This window comes from Clarias gariepinus, chromosome 1, assembly GCF_024256425.1.
Source record: "Clarias gariepinus isolate MV-2021 ecotype Netherlands chromosome 1, CGAR_prim_01v2, whole genome shotgun sequence".
NCBI classification, from domain to species: domain Eukaryota; kingdom Metazoa; phylum Chordata; class Actinopteri; order Siluriformes; family Clariidae; genus Clarias; species Clarias gariepinus.
Window position 1 is genome coordinate 208671 of NC_071100.1, and position 18080 is coordinate 226750.

General features: G+C 40.4%; 1 pseudogene; it reads right to left on the reverse strand.

Moving 5' to 3' along the window:
* Positions 1–1590: 1590 nt before the first annotated feature.
* Positions 1591–11658, reverse strand: LOC128523800 (zinc finger protein 239-like; annotated as a pseudogene).
* Between the last annotated feature and the right edge of the window lie 6422 nt (positions 11659–18080).

An 18080-nucleotide genomic window follows, 5' to 3' on the forward strand; every position in this document is an offset into this window, starting at 1 on the left:
AAGCGACTTACATTTTTATCTCATTACACATCTGAGCAGTTGAGGGTTAAGGGCCGTGCTCAAGGGCCCAACAGTGGCAACTTGGTGGTTGTGGGGTTTGAACCTGAGATCTTCTGAACCGTAGTCCAATGCCTTAACCACTGAGCTACCCGTGCCCAGTCAGTGGTAGGTATGACCGTTTGTAAATGGGGAGTAAGAAAGGGAATAGTGAATGATAAGGATTTTGTGTGGCACCAACCAACCGACAAGTAAAAATATTCATATACATCTAATATTCTAATATCTAACTGCAGCTATAGCCTATAGGTTAGTACGATAAACTAGAATTCAAAATTACTGCTGAAGGCATTAACAAACTCCAACAGCCTTTCAACCAATATTCGAGACTCACATACCATTGGGTAGAGAAAAGTAAACCACGGGTACTGGTTCCACTGTATTCGCATATAATTTGAGTTTATTGACAATTGACCATTCTGGTATTTCACTGGCTCTGTTTAAGTGTACTGCTGCAGTACTACACTGATACAGTGGAACCTCGGATTACGAGCTTAATTCGTCCTGGAAGCGGGCTCGTATTCCAAAACACTCGTAAACCAAATTTAATTTACCCATAGGAAATAATGGAAACTTAAATTATTCGTTCTACAGCCCAAAGAAATAAATACATAAATATAATTAATACAAAATATAAAGTAAAAATAAAACAAATTAACCTGTACTTTACCTTAATTTTTTTTTACAAATAAATTCCGACAGATAAGGGTTTTCGTTTGTGCACGCAGGGTGTTTGTGTGTAAAATGTGCACGCACACACACACACACACACACACATTAACGGATAGACCGTTTTTAAAACCGTTTAAAAATTAGCAAGGAACATTCCTAGTCACACTCACGTGAGCGCATACTAACAGGATCACTGCTGTAAGTAAAACAACAACAACAACAACAAACAAACAAAACAAATTAAAGAAAACAAATTAAACAGCTCCTCACCTTTGAAAACAATCGCGACAGAGAGAAGTTTGTGTGTTTATTTGGCAACCTGAGAGGAGGGGGGATGAAGGGGGGCTCGCTCGCGTTTACGGCCCCCTTCTCTCAGGTTGCCAAACAAACACACAAACTCTCTGCCTTACACAGACACAAACACACACACGCGCACTCAAAAACACTGCAGGCACTAAGACCCAGCAGGGGAGACGATAGGTCTCGGCTCCCCTTCTCTCAGGTTGCCAAATAAACACACAAACTTCTCTCTGTCGCGACTGTTTTCAAAGGTGAGGAGCTGTTTAATTTGTTTTTTTTTAGTTGTTGTTGTTTTACTTACAGCAGTGATCCAGTATTCACCCAGCAGGAGAGGCGATTACCTACAATTCTGCTGCAAGAGAGAGAAAAACCGTTGGCTCACTTGTGATGACGTGACGCTCGTTGTTAAAACAAGAAGCGCATGCGTGAAACATGATACTCGGTGCTCGTAAACTAAGACAATGCTCGTTTTTCAAGTCAAAAATTATTAAAAATTGTTGCTCGTCTTGCGAAACACTCGTAAACCGCGTTACTCGTAATCCGAGGTTCCACTGTATATGAAATGATGTTTCATGTTACAATTACTTAAGGTTAAAAGAAAACATTAATTAACATGACTATATAATGGCAAAGGGTCCAAAATGGTCCAGATACATAACAAAAAAATACAGACCATTTTCAATGAATAAAAACAATTTAATTCAACAACTACAGAACACGCAGCTTCTATGAGTTACTGCACTTGTGAGCTTTTAATTTATGCGAATAAGTAAACATCTTCCCACACCGTGAACAGAAATACGGCTTCTGTCCTGTGTGAACGAGCTGGTGTCTTTGGAGATGGTTTTGTTGACTAAAACTCTTTCCACATTAAGAACAGTGATACGGTTTGTCTCCTGTGTGAATGCGCTGGTGTCTTTGGACATGATTGGGTTGTGTAAAACTCTTTCCACAGTGAGAACAGTGATACGGCTTCTCTCCTGTGTGAGTGCGCTCGTGGACTATGAGAGCACCCTGGCAAATAAAGCCCATTTCACAATGTGCGCAGTGATACAGCTTCTCTCCTGTGTGAATTCGCTGGTGTCTTTGGAGATGATAGTGTCGATTAAAACTCTTTCCACACTGTGAGCAGTCATATGTCTTGCCTCTAGTGTGAGTGCGCTGGTGTCCTTTGAGATTACTCTGCTGATTAAAGCTCTTTCCACACTGTGAGCAGCAATACATCTTCTCTTCTGTGTGAATGCGCTGGTGTTGTTGGAGATCACTTTGTTGCTTAAAACTCTTTCCACATTGAGAACAATGATGCTGCGTTTCTCCTGTATGAATGCACTGGTGAATTTGGAGTTCATTCTGATGACCAAAACTCTTACTACAGTCTGAACAATGTTGAATTTCTTTTTGTATCTCATTGGGAGAAGTGTCAGAACAGAGAGTATCACATGGTGTTGGTGGACTGCTTTGGAGGAAAGTTTTGGAGGGAAGCTGAAGCTTATTTTTAATCTCTGCTGATTCCTGCTGTCTAACAGACTCGTTGTAGTGGCATCTCTCGACGAGTTCGTCTAGGTAATTTTAAGACACAAAGAAAAGAGCCTGTGAGGAGCAGGAAAAGACTAAAAAGAGAAAGAAAAACAGAAGTTACACTGCACTTAAATGTGTTAAGGTTAAGTAAAAACAGTCATGGTTTTACATGAATCGAAACTTTCTAATCTGTTATTTAAAAAACAGCTACAGATAAGTCGCCCTGAAAATGGCTCAAATTGTCAACAAATTCAAAGATCAAAGTCACTACCACTGCCAAATTTTATTTACTTATTTTTTTAATAAATTGTCATGCCTAATGTAGGGAAATATTACATTTTAGTTTCATGATGTTATGTGTTCTTAAGAACAGAGTGTTCTTTCTATGACTTCAACATGCTGCGCGTATCAGCAAACACATTCCTCTGCTAATGTCTGTCTAACCTCAAGACACGGGCCAATTCCTGCTCTGTTCAGGGCCGTAAAACTGCTGCAGGCTCAGAAAGGCAGAACTACCCCCAAGCTTATGTTCTCCTCCATGCCATCTCTTATAAACATACCAGACCAGCTAGAACCATTCTTGCACTTGTCATTGTTGCAAAGCAGCTTTACACAATCAAAAGAATTATTTAAGTTTGCATAAAATGTGAATTTGTATGAATTAAAATGGTCAGTTTGTCCCTGATGAGCAAGCCGAGGGCGACAGTGGCAAGGAAAAACTCCCTGAGGTGGTAATAGGAAGAAACCTTGAGAGGAACCAAACTCAACAGGGAACCCATCCTCATCTGGGTGATAACGGATAACAGGGATTGATCTGCACTCATACTGTGTGTTAGGTGGCAGGCACTCATGATCTCTCATAAGCATGACATTATTAGAGCCCATACTTCGCTGAGTTATTTATTTACACTACTCATAATAAGTTAGGGATATTGTTATTTACATGAAATAAAATCTACTCTAATAAAATAAGCCTAACCCTAAGCTATGTGGTGATAAAATATATGCTCGGTGCTTAACACTACAACGGGAAGCATGTCATGGTTTCACATTGAGGAGACCACTGAACACTGGAATAAGATCATAAAAAACAGCTTCTGATTGGCTGGTATCATCCCTCCTCTAGCCCTTTAATTGGCTGGAATTGACTGAACGCAGTTACAATATTCATTGCATGCAGAAGAGAGTGGAAATACAATATGAGCACAGGTGAGACAGTGCGAGCGAAAGTTGGAGTGAGTGAAAAAATAAAATCTGGGCGTAAAAGAGAGATTTCGACTCAGGTTTTTGGCATGAAAATAACAGCATACTGCTCTCTATCTCCATTACACACCACATGAGTGACAGCAAAACAGAGATGAGAAGCCTAGCATCATTTGTGTTATCTTGCAGGCTTATTTTTATTTTTTTGTCTTCTTTTTTTTCCCCCTCGTACAAATATGGGTCCCTAACTAGTCCTGTACCGTTTGTCGTAGACCTATGAATGCGGTGTCAAATCGTGTGGCTTATTCGGGAATGGGCTGCTATAGGGTAGGAGGTAAATTGCTGCCCAAAAATATCCCATAGACTTAACATTGAGACCAACTTTGACAGATTCTAGCGCAGAGCAAGAATTTTTCAGAAATATAAAATTTACTGCATTTGAAGAGGCTTGCAGGCCGTGTCAGAACATACCCCCCAAAAGGGTATAAGTTGTATCGCTGGGGCGCAAGAGATGTCCAAATTTGCCCCATTGACTTATAATGGTGAAGGTACTCCCCACTGAAACAGGAAGTGCTTGCACAGTTGCATTTCCTGCTATGGTACTTTCCATAGGAACTTTGAAACTAAACCTAACTATAGATCCTATTGTCATAGAGACATGGGGGTGGGCTCATTTCACACAAACAACCAATCAGTCTCTCAGGATCATGGTAACGCTGTCACGCCCTAGGCAGAAGACACGGCAAACACCACTCACATTTTCTTTGGAAATGTACCACTCTGGTTATTTCTGAATTGCTACCCTGCAACAATGTTCATTTTTTAAAGTGCTACAGGACTGCTATAACTTTAATGAGAACAGAAACCACCGCAAAGCCACCAGCATTGTGGCTGATCGGACACACCCCTCTCAGACACACTTCACACTCCTGCCATCTGGAAAAAAGTACCGAAGCATTCGGGCACACACATCCAGACTGTGCAACAGCTTTTTTCCACAAGCCATCCGTCTCCTCAACAAAAAGGGACTGGACTGATAAACACACACACACACACACACATACACACAAACATTATCACACAGCTTAACTCAACTACCTCAAAATATTGGGACTGGACTGACTAATCAACACAAGTGCAGACACACTGACCTACACCACCAAATTATCGTACACACCAACCTGTAAATGCTTCACTGTTTATCTTTTGCACAATTATCATTACTGGACTACATTTTGCACTAATTCCTCAATTCTTACTGCTGTTTTAAAGAATGTTTATGTTTACCCACTACCTCAACACCATATTTTATGTTCTGTTATGTCGTGGTTGCGCACTGTCACTTTGTTGTTGCTCTTGTCTGTAAAAATAGTTATACTTAGCTAGTTAGTTTTTGTTAATTTATGTTGTAATTTATGTTAGGTCTCTCTGTCCTGTCTCTGCTAGCCAGTTAACTAGGCCTCTTGGTTAGCTAGTTTAGTGTCTCTGTTAATTTATGTTGTAAATTTATGTTGCATGTAGCACCTTGGTCCTGGAGGAACGTTGTTTCGTTTCACTGTGTACTAACTGTATATGGTTGTAATGACAATAAAGCCTACTTGAACACTGACATTTTGCAAAATTAAATAGATATTAATAAAAAAATTTAATCTAATTAATTTTAACTATTTATCAACTAAAAATTTGCAATGTGTTAAACCATTGTAATTGTAGGCAAATCAATGTAGCATACGAGAAATAAAATGCTTTGGGCCATGCTGTTATATAAATATAAAACCCCACCATATGATATCTTTATATAACGGCAGATAGTCATCTGTTTATAATGACTATAATGTATCCAAAGGAAACTTAGAAATATGAGTTCTATCTCCTCAAAGATATGATATTGCTCTTTTTTAAACATATAAAACTGCAAATTTACTGCAAGTTTACTGATAAAACCTGTTTAAATACCTTTTACTCAGAGTTTGGGGGTGAAATCAAAGACACAGGTTAAATCCCAAACTAAACCTTTTGTGCTTTTAGTGCACTAGGTAGTGTGTAGTGTAGAGTAGTGAGTGAGAGTGTAACTGAGCTCCAGAGAGGCCTGATGTCTTACAGAGCTGGTCTTCATGGTCAGGATCTTCCTCTTTAATGGAGATATCTTCAGGTTTGGTGTGGAGGTCGTCTCCATGGCTGCTGATGTTCAGCTCCAGTGTCTCCTCTTTCTTCACTTCTGACCATGTGGACATTCCTCCATCTGAAGTCTCTGTTCTCACGTCCTCACACGGCTAAAGATTGAACAATAACACAATAATTCAGAAAAGACTTTAGATTTCTTTTCTCACCCCTACTCTCTCTCTCTCTCTCTCTCTCTGCACAGCTCTGTCCCTGCTCTTCCTTTGCACCTGTGTGCCAACATGGCATTTACGAATTGTAACATGCTATCGTGTTAGTGCGATAGTGTTAAACAAACAAAGGCTGAAACAGGAAGTTCCGGTTCAGAGGGAGGTCGCGTGCTGGACGGACCAATCGGTGGCCGCGTTACAGGACGCACTCGATGACGCAGACTGGGACATGTTCAGAAACAGCTCCGATGGTGACGTCAGCGTGTTTACGGAAGCGGTTGTGGGATTCATCGGGAAACTAGCGGACGATACCGTAGAAAAAAAGACTATTAAAACGTTTTCCAACCAGAAGCCGTGGGTGGATAAAACCATCCGCGACGCTCTGAGATCTCGCACCGCTGCCTACAACACGGGACTCGCGTCGGGGGACATGGAACCATATAAGGCTGCGTCATACAGCGTCCGGAAGGCGGTGAAAGAGGCGAAGCAGCGCTACGGGAGGAAACTAGAGTCACAACTCCAACAGAGTGACTCTAGGAGCCTGTGGCAGGGACTAAGAACAATAACGGATTATAAAGCAACAACATCCGGTATGATAAACGCAGACTCTGGCAGACGAGCTGAACACCTTCTATGCTCGCTTCGAGGCTGCAGCTAAAGACGCTAGCAATGCTAATGCTAGCGGCGCTAACGGCTGCAGACAGGAAGTCACTGCCAGCACCGGAAGCGCATTCATCATCTCAGAGCATGACGTGAGGAGAGCCTTCAAGAGAGTGAACACCAGGAAAGCAGCAGGACCAGACGGCATCTCAGGCCGTATTCTCAGAGCCTGCGCAGACCAGCTAGCACCTGTGTTCACTGAGATATTCAACATCTCTTTATCTCAGTCGGTGATCCCCACATGCTTCAAAGAGTCCATCATTGTTCCTGTCCCAAAGAAACCTCATCCTGCTTCCCTCAATGATTATCGCCCTGTAGCCCTCACCTCAGTAGTGATGAAGTGCTTTGAACGCCTGGTCAGAGACTTCATAATTTCTTCACTACCAGACACACTCGACCCACTACAGTTCGCTTATCGTCCAAACCGTTCCACGGACGATGCAATCTCTCATCTCCTCCATACATCTCTCACTCACCTGGACACTCGGAGGGGGAATTATGTGAAAATGCTCTTCATCGACTACAGTTCTGCATTTAATACCATAATTCCCTCCACACTTACCACCAAGCTGGAGCACCTGGGACTCAGCTCATCAATGTGTCAGTGGATCTCCAATTTTCTGACTGGCAGACCACAGGCAGTAAGGATGGGCGGACATGTCTCAGCCTCCCTCACTCTCAGCACTGGAGCCCCCCAGGGTTGTGTTCTGAGCCCCCTGCTGTACTCTCTGTACACCCACGACTGCGTGGCAACTACCAACTCCACCACCATCATCAAGTTCGCTGACGACACTGTTGTGGTGGGCCTGATCACGAACAACGATGAGACGGCCTACCTGGCGGAGGTTGGAAATCTGGAGAACTGGTGCCAGAGAAACAATCTCCTCGTGAACGTCAGTAAGACAAAGGAGCTGATAGTGGACTTTAGTACAAAGCAGGTGAGGAACTACCAGACCCCCGTCATCAACAGGAGCCCAGTGGAGAGGGTGGACAGCTTCAGATACCTCGGTGTTCACATCACGCAGGACCTGGCATGGTCCTGTCACATCAACACCGTGGTAAAAAAGGCCCGGCAGCGTCTCTACCACCTCAGACGCTTGAGAGACTTTAGACTGCCCTCCAAGGTGCTCAGGAATTTCTACTCCTGCACCATAGAGAGCATCCTGACGGGAAATATCACAACCTGGTTCGGGAACAGCACCACGCAGGACAGACGAGCTCTACAGAGGGTGGTGCGATCAGCTGAGCGCATCATCCGCACCGAGCTCCCTGACCTGCACTCAATCTACAGCAAGCGGTGCTTGACCAAGGCCAGGAAGATCGTAAAGGACCTCAGCCACCCCAATAACGGACTGTTTACTCTGTTGCGGTCTGGGAAGCGATTCCGCTCCTTGAAGGCCAACACAGAGAGACTGTTGAGGAGCTTCTTCCCGCAGGCGATAAGGTCTCTCAACCACAACCACACCACTATGCAGAACTAACAATCTTTTCATCTTTTTCATAATTGATCAAATCTATCAATCTTCTTACATCCATGAACACTATGGACAATTACACGCTCACCTTCCTTCATATATACACTACATGTCGTACGTTTACATCCTGGACCATTGCACAAAGAAACTTTAATAACTTTGCACACCTACCTTCACAACTACACTACATTTTACAGTTTTACATTTACATCCTGGACCAGTGCACAAAGACACTTTAATAACCTCTGCACAAAGTCACTTTGTTCTATGCATATTTGCACACACAGTACAGTATATTTCAATTTGTACAGTATATTTCTATTTTTGCACATCATATTTCTATTTTTATTTTTAGTTCTATTTTTTCCTAGCACATTTCTATTTTTATTTTTAGTTCTATTTTTCCTAGTTTAATTTAATTTTTTATTTAATTTCTATCGTATTTCTTTTATTCATATTTATCTCTTATTTGTAAACTTTAATTCTCTTCTAGGGTCAATGGCAGTCGTATAATGCATTTCACTACATTTCGTACTGTGTATGTTTGTGTATGTGACAAATAAATTTGAATTTGAATTTTACGCTTAAAAGTAAAAAACTCACAATGGAAATACGATGTGTAAAATATTCTTCAGGACAGTGTTACCAGCTCTGTAACATGCAGTACAAAGATAGCATTAGACTCTGTGCTGCAAAGGATTCACAAGTCAAAACGTCTTTTTCTTGAGAAGCTACGAGATCTCAGCTTGCTGCAGCCAGGCCTCTAGACCTCCAGACCATGGTGTCAACTGATGCTGGGGGCCAGACAGGGGTACGTCACAAGATGTATCCAAGGAAGTGGAATTATGGGAAGTGTGCAGGGGTCTATGCTAGGTAAAACCCTAGCAAATGTGTCTGCCAAATGCCTAAATGTAAATGGCTCTACTAAGATCAGATGATTGACTTGACCAGTGAAGAATATCCCATTTCTTTGCCTTGTAGCTTTCACTGCATGTTTTGGGTCATTATCCATCTGCAGTATGAAGCAGCGTCTTATCAGTTTTGCAGCATTTGGGCTAAATTTGAGCAGAGAGTACATCCCTGTACACTTCAGAATTTATCCTCCTACTTTAAAACTCAGTCAGTCAGTCAGTCATCAATAAACACCAGTGACCCGGTTCCATCATGTCCGACAGGTGATGTGGTGCGTTGGATCATGAGCTATTCTTTTCCTTCTCCAAAATCGTTCTGGTACAAATTCATTTTGGTTTCATCAATCCAAACGATTTTTTGTAAAGTCTAATCTGGTCTTTCTGCTCCGAGTGTTCCCAGTGGTTTGCACCTCATATTGAAGCTAGTGTATTTACTTCATAAAGCTTTCTCTTAGCTGTAGATTTTGACGATGACGCCCCCTCAAGGGTGGTCATGACTTGGCTACATGTTGTGCAAGGCTTATATAGACAGAATTCTGCAGTTTCCACTTTAGTTGTCTTCCGTGATCTTTTAGGTCTTTCGCTGTGGCTGAGCTCACCAGTTAATTCCTTCTTTTTATAAATAAACACTCCAAACTGTTGTATTGGCCACGTATAAGACTATAATACTCTCTCTGATGGGTTTATTGATTTTTTCTGGCTAATGCTGACCTCCTTTACTTGCATAAACACCTCTCTGGACCTCATGTTAAGAGTTTGAGTGAACAGAAAAGGATGAAGTGAACTGTTTTAGATCTCACTGAAGGCTCACTGATGGTTTGAGTCTGGTTTTGAAGTTTTGTGTGATTAGCAGTAATAGCTGGCAGTGAAGTAGGGCAGTTAAAAAAATGGCCAAACTTATTATTATATATTTAAAAGGACAAGTATAAACATATTATTATTGATTATATTTTGCTCAGCATTACCTGTGAGGGAGCAGAATCAGTTCGAGACTTCCTGCAGAAGCGCCGTCTGTCTCCTGCTAAGCTCATCACAACTCCTCTAAACACAGATTAATAACAATTAGAAGAAGAAGAAGAATGTTTAGAAACAATGTTTAACCCTAACCCTAAAACTTTGATAGTCTTTCCGTCTCCTTGCTCAAGAAAACATCGCTCTGTTCAGGATCTCTATAAAGCTTCTCTCTTCTCTTTCTTTGGTAATCCCTATTCCTTCTCTTTTGCTTTTCACAACTACTGTCTTGTCCTACTTTCCTCAGGTTAATTTCATTATTCCTATAGATTTATTCTCAAATGTCCTTAATAAGCTCTTTATTAAACAGTATCTAACCTTACTGGAATTTGTTTTTGAATCATATCCGACACATTATAAATGACTGAACCGTTTTAACTAACGCAACATAAATCTCATTTATACAATCAAACAAATACAGTTTTTGTGTACTACTGCGCAAAAAATGCTAGATTTTTATAATGCATCATGTCTTAAAAGAAAACAATATATTTATATTAACAGAAATGAAACAAAAAACTAAATGTTTTGTTAATGTTAAAAAAAAACATTTTATTTACTAAAATAAAACCCAATTTGGATGTATTTGTCAACAATGTTACACAATAAGTCACCATTGTCAGATGAAATTCCTGACGGTGTTGTCAAAATTCCACATTATGTCAGAAAACTTCTGAAATGTATGTGGGAGTCAGTAATTTTTTCTCTATCATTTGCTAGATGCATATTTATGTGCTTGAAATGTATTATTTTTATTTAAAAAAAATATACCCAAATGTAGTATAATTTAAGACACAACAGGGTTGACATTTTATGGTTGTGACCACAGCAGCATCGATGTTCGGTTTTTATGGAACGTGATGAAACTTACAAGAACCTGAGCAGGTGAGCAGGTTACAGAACAAACAGAGAGTCATGGAGGGGTTTTAGAGACCAGTCTAGTGGGGGGGGGGGGGGTTACGAGTTGATTCAGCCTATAAAATATTAATTATTTCTGAATTTGACGGAAAACACATAAACACAGTATACTGTGCGGGACATGTTTGGTTTTCAGTTACCTGATTATTTATACTCAGTAAATATGAAATATGACGTCACACTCGTTCCAAATCTGCGCTCTGCGCATGCGCGACCGGAAATCGTATAAACCAGCACTCAGGAAACTCCTTACAGTCCGAAAGTAAAGTTACTGCGTAAATGTAAAGACTTTAACAAATAAATAAACTAGTTCGCTCCATAAACATCTCTCCTTATAGTATAAACAGTGCCCTAGACAACGCGCATGCGCATTAACTCGGACACACAGCACACAGCGTCAGTGGAACTTACCTCAGGGTTTAAAGCACAACGAGCTGTTTAATCCTCAGAAACACACACAATACCCTGGATTAATGTTTAACTCCAGCACACAGAAGTGTAAAACTCAGTCAGAAATATATTCATCTGATGATTAGCTGCTCGGGAAATGCGGTAACTGCTTCTTCTTGGTGTTTTAGGCGTTTGATAAACAGTGTAACGGTGCATTACCGCCACCTACTGGACCGGAGGGTGGATCAGGACCCCAGGAGGCCCTGTGTCCCTGAAGGGGAGCAATGGGAGGCAGTCCTTTTATTATTCTATAGTGCAAACAACTACAACTTTAGGCAAATAAAACGAGGTAGATTTATGGTAAATACGATAATAAATACTAAGGGTTCAATGGAATATAAAAGAACACAAAGGCTTGTGAACTTAAATTAACAATGTATGCTAACACTTCCCAATAACAGAACTCTCCTATACACTGGTCCTGTGACTCATGTGCTAACAGCCTTATGCTGCTAACTAATTAGCAGGCCTTGACCTTATAAGGTAAATACTGACAAACTAAGCTAAGCTTCTACCGCTTCTAACTAGACCTAGCACATTCAGCAGAATACGGATTTTCTCTCTTGGGGCTGGCTTCCTGCCAAACTAGAACGCGATGTACATTAGTTGCTACACAGGTCATCTTGGGTATGAAGAACGTTGCTGGTGATTCCAGTCTTGTAGATGTCGAAAGCTTTTTCCTCTTCACGTGTGCTGCAGCAATGTCCGGAGAAGGGGCCTTTGTTACCCAAGACGGGCCTCTGCGCCTCTTCCTCTTTCCCCGTCGAGCCGTTATTTCTGAAACATATTTATCTTCATGCAATACATCTCCTAAAGTAAGCTGGGACATATGACAACTTAGAGCATTAGCCGTTTCCACAACATTATGTAGTTTTATTATTATTATTATAGTCACTGTGCAAAAGAATTAATCCACCCCACACACAAACACATTTCTTCATATTTCACTTCCAAATCTCCAGACTTGTGTTGTTTACTGTAGTCTTTGGCAACAGATTTTTTTCAGGAAATAATTTTTTGAATAGCTGGTGATGTTCAGTTATTAAATGTTTAAGATAAATGGTCATGCCTTATGTTAGGACTGGTGAAAATACAATGTTAACAATTTGTAGAAGTAAAAGCAACAGATACCAGTGTTTATCTTCTCTAATCACCAAATAACAGAGGCATGTTGCGTAACAAGCACCAAGATTGGATGGCATTTAAGCCCAAATTGTTGCTTCCACCAAACAATTTGACCATTGGAGGACGGTTCCTCTGCTGACTGTAACCATAATCAAAAGCATGTATTCGACCAGCAAGATCATCAGCATGTGTGGAGTCATCTTGCAACCTTTTACAATGCAGAGCATGCATCTCAGTTGTTCTTAGAACAACTTCAGGGTTATCTTCGGAAAACACATATTGAAAGCGATCTTTCTCAAGAACACAGAAACGACAGAAATATTGAGCCCCAAATGACTCCAGACATCCTAATAAACTGTGTAAGCCAAGATTATCCCCTGTGACTTGAACAACTGTCTGTCCCCCTTACACAAGGTCTAGATAGCGGATTCTTAACCCCCTCAATCTCAAGCACTTCTAGTTTATTTACTAGAGGCTCAATTATAGAATTAAAACCATACTGTCTAATATCTACGTCTAAGGACGTAGCTTCCTGTTTTTGTATCGTTGCCGCGAAAGTTTTGTGTTTGTTTTAGCGTTTAAATTACATAACTTTTTCATTTATACAATAATAATAATAATAATAGCAACTAGTTTTTACATCTTCATTAAGTCAATATAAACACCTTCCTTTGGAACATGCCTGGGTTTAAAGAAATCAGTAAGATGCGGATTTTGTAAAATTGACTTTATTGTTTCTAAAATGGGAATATAAGAAAACTTATCTGTTACAACAACTTTTGGTTTTATTTCTCATGCTATCAAATCTTATGCCAAGCACTATTTCGGTTGGTTCAACAGTTCCCCATTTCTCTGTAAATAGTCTCTTTCGTTTGTCTTGCGAATTTAACAAAGTAAATGGCTTTTCCAAATGTTGAAATGAACTTTCTATTTTCCTTTTAGTTGCAATGTCATGTGGAGACGGAGCAAAGCTGCATCCTGGGCCTGACTGTGAATCTCAAAAACTATTTTCCCCATAGATGAAACAAAACCACTTACAGCAGACTGACTTAACCCAGCAAATTTTAGTTGTGCAACAGCACATGCACACATATCCAAAGTGCTCTTTTTTGACTTTAACAATTTAAAGTGTTTGAGCACTACTTTGTCCTTTTGCCTTCTCATAGTTGTCAATGGGGTCAAAATGCTGGTCACTTTGCTCAGGATGTTTTGTATTCAAATGTTTTCTAAACCCTAAAAAAGTCCCAAACACAGAACAAAAACCTGCCTCTACACATTTAAGGCGAAGATTCTTTTTAGGAACAAAACCATGAACTAATCTGAAGTGCCTAAGAAGCAATTTTAAACCATATAACTCAGCCTGACAAACAAAACACTTCAAAAAAACTTCGCTACTTAAAACTTACTAGCTAAGCAGCCTTGCTTTAACCTCAGCAACACAAGGACTCTCCTTCACTTTGCCAACATCTACGTTGTACACAGTGGTCTGAATGAAAGTGTACATGTTGTGTAGCATAATGTTGTAAGAGGTGCCAAAAACAAAGTGTGCCTTAACCAGCTCGTCAACGGCACAAAGAGAAGAGGTTGACTTGCATGAAATGGCCTGCCAATCAAGAACGATGAAGTGCTGGTGAACTGAATTTTTCTGAGGTCCCACGGCCAGGAGGTACAGTAGGGCTGAGCAAGAGCTGTAATTTCTTGAAGATGCTCCTCAACGTTTTTTCCAGTCTGAGAAAGCCAAGCAAATTGGAAGAGAACTATCACCAATATGTTAAATATAAAACAGAAAAATAAATAAAACAAGAAGAAAAACAAACCTTCTTGAAGACAACAAGGTGTTTTTCTGCTTGAGTGGCAGACACCCTTCCTGGTCTTTTCTGGCCTTGGGCAGAAGGTGCCCATGAGAGACTTGTGGAGAGGCAGAGCCCAAGTCTGTTTGCAGATAAATAATTATGGGGAATTATTGTTTATTAGTAGTATTACATTTCTAATGAGTAATGTAATAAAGACAAACCTGCATTATGTTTTATGGTAAGAAATCCGACTGAGGATCTGACTACATCCTCAAAAACATCATCATCCACCTCAGTCCCTGATTCATCAACCTTTGGGTACAGATGGAACACCAAATTTAAAAAATGCTTTAAAAAAAACATGCAATTTTATGAGAAAGTATACAGATGTACAAGGTTTTACACAGCAATGATTAACTTTGAACATCAGGGCACAAGCAATATGTGACTACACATATTCTCATATAAGATTACTAGAAATTCATCGAGTTACAAAAAATATATAAATAAAGTACATAAAAGTGAATGTAATGAAAGTATATGTGTTTGTTTTTACCAGCAGTCAAAAATTCCTCCAGCCTCAGCTCAGTTATCTTGACAAGTTTTTGGGAATCCCCAATTTTACCTTAACAGCATGATCTGTAAGAAGTGACAAGAGTATAACACAGATTATAGTATAAAAAGATTTCATGCCCAATATATAAATAAAAATGCCCACAGTAATACTGTTGCAATAATTTGCATAGTCACCTCAGGTAGTGTGAGATCAGCATTTAAAATGAATTGGTCATACAAAAAAGCATCTAGTGATTCCATAATATTCATGGGATATAATGATAATTACAACTGAAAACAAACAAACAAATTAAGTTAGATTCTTGTCATAATTTGTTTTAGCATTGCATGACGTGACGAAAAGCAACTCTCTAACGTATAAACTTGCCACGACCTTACCTAGGGTTAGGGTTTTCATCTGGATCATGGATAATCATCTCCTTTGCTGGGTCTTAGTGCTCGTCTCTTACTGGTATAATTAACATCTGTGCACACGTGTACTGTTAACTATAATACTGTGACCATGTGTGTGTAAAACATATTTTATTTAGTGTCTGTATGTGTGTGTGTACAGCGTGCGTGTGAAGCAAAAGCAAGTCTTATTAGAGAGGTTAAAGATCCATTTTTTCTCTCTGCTCAAGGCTTAGCCTGCTCTGTAAGTGCGTGCACACACACACACACAGACCCCTCCTACTTTCACCTTCACACACACATACACACAAAAACATACTCTTTTTCTCTGCTCTACACAAAAACTCTGAAAGCAATTCTTTTCAAAGGTAAAGTGCAGGTTCATTTGTTTTATTTTTACTTTACAGCAGTGATTCCATGAGTGTGTCGCTCAATCAACTGTTATTAGAGAGATTTCTTTTTTTTTTTTTGATAAACCAGCGTTTCCATTGTGCCGTGTAATTTGTTCCACTTCTGGAACGAATTATGCATGTAATACAAGGTAGTATCACAGCAGCTATGTTCATATCTACATAGGAATAGCATACATGAACTGTATCAGTCAGGATTTAGGCCTCATCACAGTACAGAGACAGCACTCGTTAAAGTAGTAAATGACCTCCTAGTGGCCTCTGATCAGGGTTGTGTCACTATACTTGTGTTGCTCGACCTCAGTGCAGCTTTTGACACTATTGATCATAGTATTCTCCTTCACAGATTAGAAAATGTAGTAGGAATTAAGGAAACGGCCCTCTTATGGCTCAGATCCTATTTGACTGATCGTTATCAGTTTGTAGATTTAGATGGTGACGATTCCTCATGTTCTCAAGTTGAGTTTGGTGTTCCACAGGGTTCTGTTTTAGGCCCACTGCTTTTTTCCCTTTACATGCTTCCTCTAGGTAACATAATTCGTAAACATGGTATCAGTTTTCATTGTTATGCTGATGACACACAAGTATAAGTTTCAGCAAAACCAGATGAGAAAAACCAGCTTACTAAAGTTGAGCAATGTGTGCAGGACATAAGAAATTGGATGTTAATTAATTTCCTTCTGCTTAATGCTGATAAGACAAAAGTTCTAGTCATAGGACCGCATACAGCTAGAAGTAAGCTTTCTGATCACACTGTGATTTTAAATGGCCTTTCTGTTCCATCAAGTGCAACAGTAAAAGACCTCGGTGTGATTATAGATTCAAGCCTTTCATTTGAAGCACATGTAGATAATATTACCAGGATAGCATTCTTTCACCTCAAAAATATTGCCAAGATAAGAAATATATTGTCACCAAATAATGCAGAAAAACTAGTTCATGCTTTTATTACGTCTAGGCTGGCTATTGTAATGCCTTACTGTCTGGTTGTTGAACTAGGTGCTTAAACAAGCTTCAATTAGTCCAGAATGCAGCAGCAAGAGTCCTCACTCGAACCAGAAGATATGAGCACATCACCCCTATCTTATCTTCACTGCATTGGCTCCCTGTGAAATTTCGCATCGATTTTAAAATACTACTCTTGACATATAAAGCATTAAATGGTCTCGCGCCGCAGTATCTGAGTGAACTGCTAGTGTCTTACAATCCGCCACGCCTACTTCGAGCAAAGGATGCAGGCTGCTTGTCAGTACCGCGTATTATGAAAACTACAGCAGGGGGCGGAGCTTTTTCTTACAAAGCCCCAAAGTTATGGATTAGTCTTCCAATTAATGTTCGGGACTCAGACACAGTCTCAGTGTTTAAGTCCAGGCTAAAAACCTATTTATTTAGCCAAGCATTTTTATAAATAGATTAGCCTTAGGTAAAGGAGCAGATCTGGGGGACTCATGGACGTAGAGTATTATGGTGAACTGGTATGTTTAGATGCTGTCTTCCTCACTCTCATTGATCACTCAGGTTTGTTGACGGTGAGGTGATTGTTTGCTTTACATCTCAGTTCCCCCTCATGTCTGTGTTTCCTTCTGGCTCTCCCTTTTAGTTATGATGTCATAGTTAGTCCTGCCGGAGTCTCTGCTTGCACTCTGCACTAAATATACATTCACTTTTTACATTGTTCGACTGTGACCATACCTAACTGTTATTTCTCCATCTCTTTTGCTCTCTCCTTATCTGCTTTCTCCTCTCTCTCTATCTCCCTCTCTCCCTTTTCCTGTACCTATCTCTCTGTCGAGCTATACGTGTTGCTCCTGAGCTGCCAGTGATCCAGACCCCCTCTGCCCGCTGGCCCTCTCTAACTCATCCTGGAGTCCTGCTTCTGGTTGGAGATCTTATCACATGGATGCCCCCGTGTGGTCTGCCTGGAATGCGTGTGGTGACTGGGGTTGGTTCCACTTTTCCATGAAGGTGGTCCTGTCCTCGACTGATGCAGACTGCTGTTCTCTGAGGACCTGTGACTTCAGTCGCTCAATAGTTCAGGACTGGAATTTCTTACAGTCTACCTGAGCCTCCAGGAACAAACTGGACTTTAATCTTCACATCTCCTCTTATAATGAACTTCCAGTCTCGCATATTATTATGCACATCAATCCCAGCTATCTGTTATCACCCAGATGAGGATGGGTTCCCTGTTGAGTCTGGTTCCTCTCAAGGTTTCTTCCTATTACCATTTCAGGGAGTTTTTCCTTGCCACTGTCGCCGTCGTCCTAGGCTTGCTCATCAG